This window comes from Mastomys coucha, unplaced genomic scaffold (genome assembly GCF_008632895.1).
Source record: "Mastomys coucha isolate ucsf_1 unplaced genomic scaffold, UCSF_Mcou_1 pScaffold3, whole genome shotgun sequence".
NCBI classification, from domain to species: Eukaryota; Metazoa; Chordata; class Mammalia; order Rodentia; family Muridae; genus Mastomys; species Mastomys coucha.
The window spans coordinates 12,260,999-12,273,817 of NW_022196909.1; the positions used below are offsets into that span (position 1 = coordinate 12,260,999).

The 12,819-nt window shown below is 41.2% G+C and overlaps 1 protein-coding gene across 2 annotated transcripts in view; it reads right to left on the reverse strand.

Annotated features, from left to right (window-relative positions):
* The window catches only part of Micu1 (mitochondrial calcium uptake 1), a 157,405-nt gene extending 150,462 nt beyond the window's left edge, over positions 1-6,943 (reverse strand). For both annotated transcript variants that reach the window (XM_031348480.1, XM_031348479.1), the window contains exon 1: positions 6,793-6,943. The gene's annotated coding sequence lies outside the window, so the exon portion shown is untranslated. The remainder of the gene's footprint in view (positions 1-6,792) is intronic.
* Positions 6,944-12,819: the final 5,876 nt, after the last annotated feature.

The window sequence follows — 12,819 nt, forward strand, 5'->3', positions numbered from 1 at the left end:
GTTTGCTATGGATAGCCTAACTGCTGAGCCTCGTGTGTTTGCTATGGATAGCCTAACTGCTGAGCCTCCTGACTCCACCTTTAGTGCTGGAATTACACACCCAGTTATTTTATTTTGTTATCTCATTCTGAACCTTCCAAAGAAGTTATGGTCACGCTTCACCCCAAAATATCTTTACAATATTGTCTTTTATAACTATAATGAAATGATCACAAATTCAAATTAGTAATACTGTCTTAAAGTATTTTAGTGTATGAAGCACGCCACTGTTTCATGGGCCTGGTTACCTTTCGCCAGATCATTCCGGTTTTGATCTGATTTCCACCAGGAGTTCTGTGTGGTTTTTCTGCTTGATACATATGGGCACAGCTCTTGCCCAAGCAGAGTTCTTTTTCATCTTGGGCATGAATGCCTTGAGTTTTAAGAACAGCAGTATGCTCTCTGGGTCCAGAGACACTGCCTATAGACAGCAAAACCAGCCTTTCACCACCGCCATCCAGGTACAGTCACCTTTTAGAAGCCTTGCTCCCAGCAGACACCCACAACCTCCGCAGCGTAGGGTCACAGCACTTTATACATAGCACCTGACGGAAGTCTCAGTTATGACTGCAAATGTCCCACTTTCTACAATGCTTTTTGTGGGTGGATGTGAAGGAACCCGGCGGAGGAAGAAGTGGGACAGAGCTGGGTGCCACAGGTTCCTGCGTGTCCTTGAAGAGTCCCGATCCACTGTACAGAGTGTCTGATCTGACATGGCTCTCGGCCCACTGGTGAGACAACACAAAGGATCCAAGGCCAGCACAGTGGCTGCTTTCCATCTTCAGGAAAATCTCCCCAGGGAATCAGACCTTCCCCTACAGGCTCTTGGGCAGAGATTCAGCTAAACAATACCAGTTGTTTATGAATACATAAACATACCCCAATTGGCTAAAAAGCTATATATAAGCTCATGTAATAAACAATAAAGTTAGATCTGCACTCTGATGCTGGTCTTGGAGTCTGAATCCCCAGGCATCATTATAGACTTCGGCTCCTTTTACTCCACTGCCCCATCCCTGTTCCCATACTTTTTACTAAGGGAACAAAAGGCAGCTCAAAGTGCTTATGAGTGGCAGGCTATTCTACTGACTCCTCAGGAGCCCTGCGAGGTAAACAGGGTTATTAGTTCTCCTACATCACTGAGGGCAACGGAGTGCAAACTTTAGTAAGGGTAGCAATAGGTTTCTTTCATCCAAAAGGCTTTGCACTACTTTTAAGGGGTGTAGGTGTGTGTGTGTGTGTGTGTGTGTGTGTGTGTGTGTGTGTGTTACACTCAGGGTTTGGTTCTCTTCCTCCACCATGGAAAGGATCTCAGGTCCTCATCAGTCTTGCAAAGTCAGCACTTTTACCTGCTGAGTCACCTTATCAACCTCCTTATAACCTACCCACAATGCTTCAAATATCACGGGAAAGCCTCAATCTCTATCCCCACATTTTGGATCACACTTGTAATCTTAGCACTTAGAAGTCTGAGACAGAAGGACTGCTGTGAGTCTGAGGCCAGTTGAGGCTTTCTCTGTAGCCTTACCTTTAAAAAATAATAATAAAGTTGAAATGTTTTTTATTTTAATTGAAAATTATTTTCATTTGTATCGGGTATCACCCTTGGATGTCTGTCTATGCCTGCCTGGTACCCAGGCAGGTCAGAAGATGTTGGACCCCCATGGATATAGACTTAAGTTATAGACAGTTGCAAGCCTCCGTGTAGGTGCTGTGAATTGGACCTGGGTTCTCTGGAAGAGTAGCCACTGCTCTTAACCACTGGGCCATCTCTCCAGCCCCCCAAGTTTCGGTTTCAAATAGTAAAACTCACTTTGAACTTGCTAGTTTTAGGTCGGAAAATATTTAAATTTGTAAGAAAAACCTTTATATGTAGCAACATTTAACTTCCCAATAACAGATCAGTAATTAGATTTAATCAAGTCTCATGGTTCTCCAATTCCACCATTGCCATATGTTTTGTAAGTTACATTTTACTCTGTTATCCCTTCTATCATCAAGTACCCAGGATATCCTGTGTTGAAAGCATCGCTTCTTCTTTACATAACCAAGCGCAGGCACACTAGCAAACGCACATGTATAAATAAATATAAATTAGTAAAATGCAACGCTTTCTTTAATCTGGGAAATGAGTTTTCACTCTTGGATTCTCCAAACACCTGAGCACTTCAATAATAAGAATAATTTAATAAATCTTCCAGTTCACTGACATGTATGTAACATGGAATTTAACCATCTTGAAATCAAGACAATTTGAAGGACAATCTAATTCACTGCTTAGGCATCTATATATTTTAAATACACACACACACACACACACACACACACACACACACACACAATTGAGACAAGAATTCTAAAAATTAGACAACTAAAATCACTTAAGACATTTCTGCGATTCTTATATGCGATTTGAATGTTACACATCCATACACTCATTTCATACTAATTAGCCTTGTCCACACAAGAGAAAGGCACGGTGGCTCCATGTAGAAAGTGACAATCTCAGGTGCAGAGGCATTATCCAGCTCACCGTTAAGAAGGGGTGGAGCTGTGAATTAGAACACAGCTCATCGGAACCTTTGCGGCCAGGGTCAGCGGCCTGTACAGTGGCTAGTGCACCTCTGCAGCCAGGGTCAGCGGCCCGTACAGCGGCTAGTGCACCTCTGTGGCCAGGGTCAGTGGCCCGTACAGCAGCTAGCGCCCACTGACCTGAGCAGCCGACAACATTTCTTTCCATTGAAAGCAAAACAATAAACAGTACATCGTTTTAATTATAGTCCCCCTAAAATATAATGAAGCATTACAACGAAGCATTAAAAGACAGAAAACAAGATACTAATGTTAACTAGTTTTAAAGTTAACATCCAATTTGACAACAAATAGTGAATTATAGGGTTTATTTTTCATGCAATGATCAACATAATGTAGTCTCTACCCCAAGAGACTCATCAGCAGAATAATGTGAAGGACCTAGAATTTACTCTTATTGATCACTCAGCTTTTCAAGCACTTAAAATATCTTTATTCATTGTTTATAAGCTGTAGTTTTACTTAGTCAAGGTAACTAACCGACAATACAAAAGTACCAGTAATTACTGAGTTTGGCACATAACCTGCAGCTCAACAATAGAGCATGTGCTGAGAAAAAAGAAACTGAGACAAACTGGCTAAGGTTACAATATATCACAGCTTATAAAACCCAAATACTTGAGGGCTGGAAAAAATGCCTCATAAGTTAAGAGCACTTGTTGCTCTTGTTAAGAACCTGGGTTCGGCTCCAAGCACGCATATGGTGCCTCACAACTACACAGAAAATCCAGTTTCAAGGAATCTCATGGCCTCTTCTGGGCTCTCCAGAAGAAGGAAAACCTCCAGGATGAACAAAGGCACATACACGGTGCACAGATATACATACTGGCAAAACACCCATCCATATAAAATTAAATCAATCTAAAAAATAACAACAAAAAAAAACCTCCAGAGCCAAAAGATACCACACACGGAATAACAATACACATCTATGCAAAGAAAGGGCTCAAATTTCAAAATTTTAAGTTACTATTTTAAAAAGTAAAAGTCAACCCCTAAAGTACAAATATAAGTAATTTATATCTCAAAGGAAAAGAAGACTTCTTCAGTTAGAATACAATTTCTTTTTCTTTTTCTTTTTCTTTTTTTTTTTTTTTTTTTTTTTTTTTTTTTTTTGAGACAGAGTTTCTCTGTGTAGCCCTGTTTTTCCTGGAACTCACTGGGTAGAACAACAGGCTGGCCTTGAACTCAGAAATCCACCTGCCTCTGCCTCCAAGTGCTGGGAATAAGGGCATGTGCCACCACCGCTCCCCTCCCCCGCCCCATTAATTTGTGTGGTACAAGAGACCATGTTGTCCTTTCTCCTACTCCATGGTAAGAAAGAAACCCAAGCCTGGCCACAAAGAGCTTTCTATCGCCCTGGAGGCAAGGAAAACCTCCAGGATGAACAAAGGCACAAGCTGGCATCACCAGCCAATGAGGCACTGTACAGAATTGTTCATCCTAGATGCGTAGAGGACATGAGGATCTCTTCTGGGGTTTCTACAGGTGGTTGCCGTGTGCAAACCTTTCCTAAGGAGTAAGAGGCCAAGTTTCAGTTATTTTTCAAGAATTTCCAATTACATGCCCCAAAAGGGAAATGATTTTGTAGATCAGTTATAACCACGACTGTGTGTGTGAACTTTTTTTTTTTTTGAGACACAGTGTTACTATGTAGCCCTGGATGGCCTGAAATTCACTATATGGACCAGGATGGTGTAGAACTCAAAGGACATCTGAAGGCCTCTGCCTCTGGAGAGCTCTGATTAAAGGCCTGCACCACCACACTCAGCCCAAGGTTACATTTTTTGTAACGTTTCCACTTTTGAACAGAACATACTGTTTTTATAAGAAGAAACAAAAACCATTCCAAGATAATGCTCAGGGTCTCAAACATGCCCAGAGAGTAACAATTAGTGTTTTTAAAGAATTAACTTTTTTTTTTCTCATGATACACTAAATCAGAACATCTCTGGGAAAAGAATCCACTCTTTTTTTTTTTTTTTTTTTTTTGGCACCAAAGGAAGCTACTTCTCTTATGAGATCAGGGGATGCTGTGGTAGATCTTTTTTTTTTTTTTTTAAGTACTTTTATATAAAAGGAAGTATACCAAATAACTCTTGGGGTGGGGGGCGATGAAGAGTATTTAGCATGTGCTTTCAATACTGTAAAAACTGTTGTAGAGCTAAAACTGACTTCACAGTTTAAAAGTGAAAAAATATATACATAAGAAGGGCTGGTGGCACTCGCCTATAATCCCCCTATCCCTCAGGAGCCTGAGGCAGAAGACTGCCATTAAGTATCCAGCCAACTGTGGGGGTTGAAGAGGAGAGTGTCATTAATTACTTGAGTCTTTAAAATAACTACAAAGGTCTTAAGTAGTTGTTCAGCTAAATAGAACGGTTATAATTATTTCATGTGATATTCAATTATGTGAGGAATTATGTATTATTAGTTCTTTTTTTTTTTCTCTTAAGTATAAGAAAGCAAGTCATGGAGCCTAAGGCAGGGTGTTTAAACCCAGGAGTTCAAGGCCAGCTTGGGCAACCTAGTGAAACACTGTTTCCATGGATGAATGGATGGACGGATGGACAGATGGATGGATGGATTTACCACATACAGTAACCACTCCATGAAACTATAGGACGACAGCAATAAAGGCAGTGATGTTCTTGTTTTTACCAGCCTTTATTGGTTGATATCATTCTCTCCAGGCACACAAGCCATTCCTGAATCTTCACTTTCTGCTAGTATTATTTTGAATGTTATGACCCTCTGTACGGATACTTAGGCATTGATGAAACGTTCTTGGCATTGGTAGGTAGCCAGGGTGATGATGTGTTTAAGTGAAACAGAATCAAAGATTTATGAGAAGTGAGGACCGAACCTATTGAAGCCCTCAAGGTCTGGGCAGGCCTGTAATCCCACCCACCATTCAGTAGTGTGAGACAGAAAGATTCAGACTTTAAGGCCAAACCGAGTGATGGAGGCGGGGGTGTTGTGGGGTGTGGGGACCTACCTCAAAACAAACAAACAAACACAGGACAAAAAAGAATTCAAACACAACAAAGTAACTGGAGGCCAGAACATCTTCCCAGATAAGCGGCATTCTAAACTCTTTAGGATAAGATTTTAAGCAAGCATCACGTAGTTCACACCTGCAAACATTCAGGATGGTCACCTCGGCCAGCTGTTTGTTTGTTATGTCTCAAATGCTGACAATCAGTGAAACCTAAACTCCCCAACAGATATGTTCCATCTCCCGCACAAACTCCTTTCTAATGCTGCTATATCACCTCCCTGTCTGACCCTACTGACTGCTTTGAAGTAAACAGAGGTTTATTAAGGGAGCCATCCCAGAAGTGGATCAAAACATCTATTTATAAACAAACAGGGGAAAAAATAGGTCTTTCCGAAACGTCTCTTCAGGAAGAAAATTAATTGCTCTTGGTTATAAAATATTTACTGTTTACATGTACAAATAAATATTTGGACTTCAAGCACCTGAAAGGGACTGTAAAACAAAAAAGTCAAAATCTAGGATTTATAAAAGTGACAACTTAACTATAAAACACAGTCCTACTTAAACTCTTCTTCCAGCATCCCCAAATAACCAATAATAATACCTGGCTCATTCTCGAAACATCGTGTGGGTAGCACCGATTGGGACCGGGCACAGACAAGAGAATGAGGGGAGAATGAGAATGCCAAGTTGCGGGTGAGGATAAAAACGGAACAGTCTGAGAAGTCTTCTGTTTGTTTTGCTCTCCTAAGAACCCGATGATTTCCCCCCCGGTTCTCTATCCGTGATAAACGTATTTTATCTTTCTGTCACAGCTGGGAACTCCTCCATCCACTTCTGACCACATCCACGGATTCCCGGAGAAACCAGTGACGGCTACCCCTGTGTCCCGGCCGCGGGTGGAGAGGATGCACTTTGAGGACAGAAGCCGGGCACTACAAGTTCTCCCTGACGGGGATAAGGGATGAAGGGGTGAAGGGAGCGGAGGGCCAAAGAGTCCCCTCAGCATATCACCAACAGCATCATCAAGACAGCAGTTCCCCGGTGGACCTGAAGAGTGGCCGGATCTCGGAGCCACCCGAAGGGCTCGTCCCCCAAAGGCGCCGGCTTCCCCTCCCCTGAACCTGTCTCCGCGCGGCGATCCGAGTCCTCACACTCACCCGTCCGCGCTCCAGCTTTAGCAGCAACTCGGAGAATGCCGCCCACCTCTGACAACCGTGGAGACGCAGAAGCCGCGGAGCCCCGCTCTGCGTCCTCCGCCCACTCTCACGTGACTCCCTTAGCCGCTGGGCCTGTCGGGATCATGATGAAACGTAGCGAAGGAGGAACCGAGGAGGGGAGAATGGGGAGGGGCGGAGAAGCAGCCCCGCCCTTCCCCGAGGCACGCCTACACCTCGGATCCCGCCCCGAGCCGAGACTCCGCCCCCGCCTGGGGGCCCGCCCCGTCCTCGGCCCCGCCCACATGCCGGAGCCACGCCCTCGCTCTTTAGGCGGGAAAGCCGGCGGGTTTGCAGACTCCCTCCTGCATCTCTTTGCTGATTTTGTTCCTCCGCTGTCAAAGTGTACTCTTTTGTGCCTCTTTCCAGTTAAACTCTGCTCTTCCGTAAGCAAGAAAGTGATAACGAGGTTCTTCCCACCACTCTAGAGGCTCACACTGGTTTTATTTTAGATAACATCTTTTATTTATTCTTTGACAGTTTCATAAGATAGAATGTATCTTAATCTTATCCGCCTCCAATTCTCCAATCTCACTCCTTTTAGACAGTCCCTGACTACTCTCCCAGCATTTGAAACTTAGAGGCCAGTGTAGGTTACTTAGATCTGTGTCAAATTATGAAAAATTGGAGCTCAGCAGGGAAGGGCTCTTACTGCCAAGCCAGATAACCCATATCTGAGTCCCAGGACACCAACGGCGGAAGGAGAGAACTGACCGATGCAAGTTGTCCCCTAACCTTCAGAACCACGCTGTGGAACATACATACATACATACATACATACATACATACAGAACTGAAAGAAGGGAGGGTGATAGGGATGGAATAAAAGTCTTCTTTTGGGACACACATCTTGTTATCTCTGAAACTTGTAAATTTCACATTGCATCGTAAATACCATAGAACACTTTATTTGAACAAGGAAAGGAGAAAAAAAATCATCAAATATAAGTTGTTGAAAAAAGTTTTTCAGCCAGATGTGGTGGCATACAACTGTAATCTCCGTATCCGAGAGACAGAGGCAGTAGGATCACTTCATAGTGAGTTTGAGGATAGTACGGATTCTGTAAGATCCCATCTGAAGAACGAAATCAAGCATAAAATTCCATCAAGATCAAGCAAGGTAATGATTAAGTTGGCCATGCTGGTACATGACTATAACCTCTGTAGAAACAGAGGCAGAAGGATCAGGAATTGTCCTTAGGTTGTTCTCAGCTACATTCATAGCAAATTGTTCTCTAACCTCCATCCACATACACACAGTAGCAGATGTGCCACGTGCATACTCACATACATAATAATATGTAAATAAATATTAGAAGAAATATCCAGGTATCCCTTCCCTGCCCCACACTAGTAGTTCCCAAGTCACATTGATGATCAAATGCCTCACACTTAACTGGAGAGAGATTTTGTTTTATCTTTTATTTTTTATTTATTTTTGACAGGTCTTTCTAAATAGGCTAAAGTAGCCATGCTGTTCTCAAACTCATGGTAATCCTCCTGCCTCGGCCTCCAAAGTGCAGAGGCTGTAGGTATGCACCACTAGCTCAGGGTAAAATAACACAAATTCCTGGACTAGAAGAGTACTTAGAAATCTAGATTTTCTTGTTGTTTTATATCAAACAACTTTTATAATACTTATTTTTATTGTTATAATATTTTATAAATTTTAAGGAATATGACAAAAAAAGATATTGTAGGTATTGAAGGGGGGTCTATGGGAGGAGCAGTGGTACAATAGGGAAACAAGAATGTGATTGAATTCTATTTAATTAAAATATGTTTTTAAAAGTTAACAAATTCAGATAAATTGAAATCATGTAACTTTTCTCATCATAATGCAATAAAAGTTTTTTAAAAAAAAGAAATCTAGATTTTCATAGTGCCACTGGATTTCCATATAAATGTTGAATGGGAAAAGAAATGGATTTAGATTTTTTTTTCCTCCATGCCATAGAATAAAATATCTCTATTTTGCTTTCAGTAGGACAAAACTACATTATACTGGAAGTTCTGTGCTACCAAGAGAAAGGGTTTTTTTCCCCCTTTCAGTTGGGCTAATATATAAATTGACATGCTTTCAAGCATTTCCTACTTATCTATTTTTATCACGGATATAAAAGTAACAATTCCAGGTGTTACCACAGCAGGCTCAATTTATCACGCCACTGTGAAAAGTGAATCTCTCCCGTAACAGACATCTGAGTGAATGGAGTGTCATTTCAGAAACCTTTCATTCAATTTCTTTCAAACGAATTCAAAAGAGACTCCCCATCCTTCATTATATTTATCTTCAGAGTTTTATAAATTATAGTCTTTAAAAATCAATGCAGATTTCCAAAGCATTCCTCTCTCTTCTGTAGTGTAGGGGATCAAACACCAAACTTTGTACATTCTAGGAAGCTCTCTATTATTGAGCTGTTTTCCACCCCACAAATTCTTATTGAGGAGCTATTATATTCCAGTATCATTTAAAAGTTAAATTCTTAGTTGCTATTGTAGTGTGTGTGTTCTTTCCTGATAATTATGGCTGGAAATAATTATATTCAAATAAGTAAGAAAAAATTTTAAAAACCTTAAGTGTTCCTTTTTTTTTTATAACAAAGGAAGCAAGAAAGACCAGCTAAATCAGCGATACATAAATTTTTAAATCTATTCTTCTTCATTTTGCAGTTGAAAGTAACTACAAAAATCAAAAAATCGCTTCTCTTCGTTTGAGTTCTAATCCATGTTTTTCTACTTTTATAAAAGGGAGCAGGAGTTCTTGGAGAAATGGCTGAACTCAGGGCAAGGGCAGAAGGGTCCAAGAGGATCTGGAACATCTTGTGCAGGAAAGTAAGGTCACATACCCAGGAAATTAAAAGGTGCTTGCCAAATGCTTTGAAGGCCTTTAAATGGCCAACTGTGGGGCCTTCAGGGGTTTTGAAAGGAGAGCAATGCACTGTGTAATGGTTTGTATATGCTCTGCTCAGGGGGTGGCACTATTAGAAGGTGTGATCATTTTGGAATAGGTGTGGCCTTGTTGGAGTGGGCGTGGCCCTGTTGGAGTAGGTGTGTCACTGTGTGGGTGGGCTTTAAGACCCTCCTCCTAGCTTCCTGGAAGCCAGTCTTCCATTAGCAGCCTTCAGGTAAAGATGTAGAACTCTCAGCTCCTTCTCCCGGACCATGCCTGCCTGGATGCTGCCATGTTTCCACCTTGAATGATACTGGACTGAACCTCTGAACCTGTAAGCCAGCCCCAAATAAATGTTGTCCTTGTAAGAGTTGCCTTGGTCATGGTGTCTGTTCGAAGCACCGAAACCTTAACTAAGACAGGGCATATCCCACTGAATAAAACAAGACTCCACGAATCGTTAGTAATGAGAGAGTGGGGGATACACGAATGGATGGAAGAGGACAGCTGCTCCCTTAACATGAGGTCCCCACAGATAAATACCAAGACAGCAAACAGGAAACAAAACAACCACAAACTAAATAAACCACCAGTTTGCAACAATCATAGCAAAGACAGAGCAACTATCAAGGGATACCAGAAGGAGTAAGTAAAAAATTTCAGAGAAGCTACTTTTTTTTAGTGAAAGGAAAGCAAAAGGTGAAAGTGCCCAGCTTTACAAACCAAAAGGGTTGAGGGAGACTTGACCACTGGAGTTAGGACATGTCCCTAAGATGAAACGTGTACCCAGAGGGACAATCTTATAAAAAGTTCACTGGAACAATTGAAGCAATTGGACTATGGGCCATAGATTAGGTAAACATAGACTCCACACTTGATAATTGTGTGCCTACGAATAGGAGTATCTATCTTAGTAATTTAACCTGACGTGCAAGCAGGTATAACAGCATGACGTACACAAGCTATTCTCAGAGGAGTTAGAAGAAATAAAATAGCTAGACAGAGGAATAAAGCCAATGCATTGAAATGTCCAAAATTGATAAATTTGAGTACATGCTATTCAGAGGTTACCTGTACTATTAGATTTTCCCCCTCAAGTACTTAAATTTAATTCTTTCATTTTGTTTTGTTTTGCTTGTTCGTTTGTTTTTGTCGTTTTGAGAATAGGGTTTTACTGTGTAGCTCTGAGTGCCCTGGAACTCCCTAGGTAGACCAGGCTGGCCTAGAACTCAGCGATCTGCCTGACTCTGCCTCTTGGGTTAAAGGTGTGTTCCACTACCGCATGGCTTGTTTAAAGTTTTGTATTTAAAGAAAGATTTTTTTTTCTAACTGCTCTTAAGGGTAAGCAGTAGGTGGCCAAGAGAAAATGAACTCAACGGCATCTTTGGAGGTCCCTTGTCTCATAATGTTGTGTCAAGACATGCCCACCTGCCTGCCCCAGCGTGAGCATGTACACACACACACACACACATACACACAGACATATGCCATTCCTGAGTATGGGAACAAGTGGATCTCTTGTTTCTTGTTCTTCCTCTTGATCTTTGTGCCTCCTGTTTGTTTTGTCCAATTCTTTTTTTTTTATAAAAGATTTATTTATTTATTATATATATATGAGTACACTAGCTGTACAAATGGTTGTGAGCCATCATGTGGTTGCTGGGAATTGAATTCAGGACCTCTGCTCGCTCCAGCACCCATTACTCCGGTTGGCCCCACTCACTCCGGCCCTGCTTGCTCAGGCCCAAAGATTTACTTATTGTTATATCTAAGTACACTGTAGCTGTCTTCAGACACACTAGAAAAGGGCATCAGATCTCATTATGGATGGTTGTGAACCACCATGTGGTTGCTGAGATTTGAACTCAGGACCTTCAAAAGAGCAGTCAGTGCTCTTAACTGCTGAGCCATCTCTCCAGCCCGTTTTGTCCAATTCTAATGTGTTAGTTTGTTTTATCCTATTTTATTTTATTTAAAAAGGTTGTTTCCTTAATTTTTCTCATTTTAAATTTATTCCTAAATTTATCTAAAATTCTAAAAATATCTAGAACTTCAGAACAACATAAAGCATTATTATTATTATTATTATTTATTATTATTATTATTATTATTATTATTGACAGTCTTACTACATAGTCCAAGCAGGCCTTTCACTGCAGATTCTCCTTCTTCAGCCTTGCTTTAATTATTTATAATTAAAATAAAGCTTTGGTTTTATTATTAGAGTCCAGAGATTGGGTGTTTTTGTTTGTTTTTTTGTTTTTATTGTTTTAGTTTATTATATACTGCCAATAATTTATAAACAGACAAGTTTTTCTAATTCCAGTTCCAGGAACTTTTCACATTCCTTCTAGTTCGTTTGTCAGGTCCCAAAGAAACCCAGGACAGGGCTTGCTGGATCCCTGTGACTCCTCCCAGCACTTCTTGCCCTGCCCCCTACCCTAAACCTCTCCAGCCCAGGGGCTCAGCTCCCGTCTCCCAGCTTCTCATTCCTATATATAAAGCATACCATCCCCGTCCGAGGCTTCTCTCTTGGTCCTCTTGCCCTCTCTCCTCTTCTCTCTTTTGCCTCTTCCTCTCTGCGTCTTTCTACAACCCATCCGCCCACCACCAACCCCCTCCACCCCTCGCACGCCCACCCCTGCTCCTATGGCCCCGTTCAGTCTGGACACCCGGCAAATGCCTCTGGCTATGCCCTCCTTCACATCTACAATAAAACCCATCTCCTCAACAATACTTCAGGAAGGCCTTGCCATTTTCATTCAGGGTTAATGCTATACTGTAAATGCTCATTTTTATTCGTGTTAAAAATTTCACCAGTTGAACCTGGTGCCTTTGGAATCAAGGTTAAACAAGAGAGCAAGCTGGGCAGTATGCTTTATCCCCAGTGATTAGATTTTCAACCTTCTTACAAGAATTGATTTTTTTTTCTATAAAATAATTGCTATTTGTTTTCTCCTGTCTTAAAATTTTTATCTACTCATATTTTTTAAACATTTTAAATTATAAAAGCATACTTATCTTTAAATTCAAATAATAAAGAGTTGTTTTGAACTGGGTGTAGTGTTGTTGGCTTT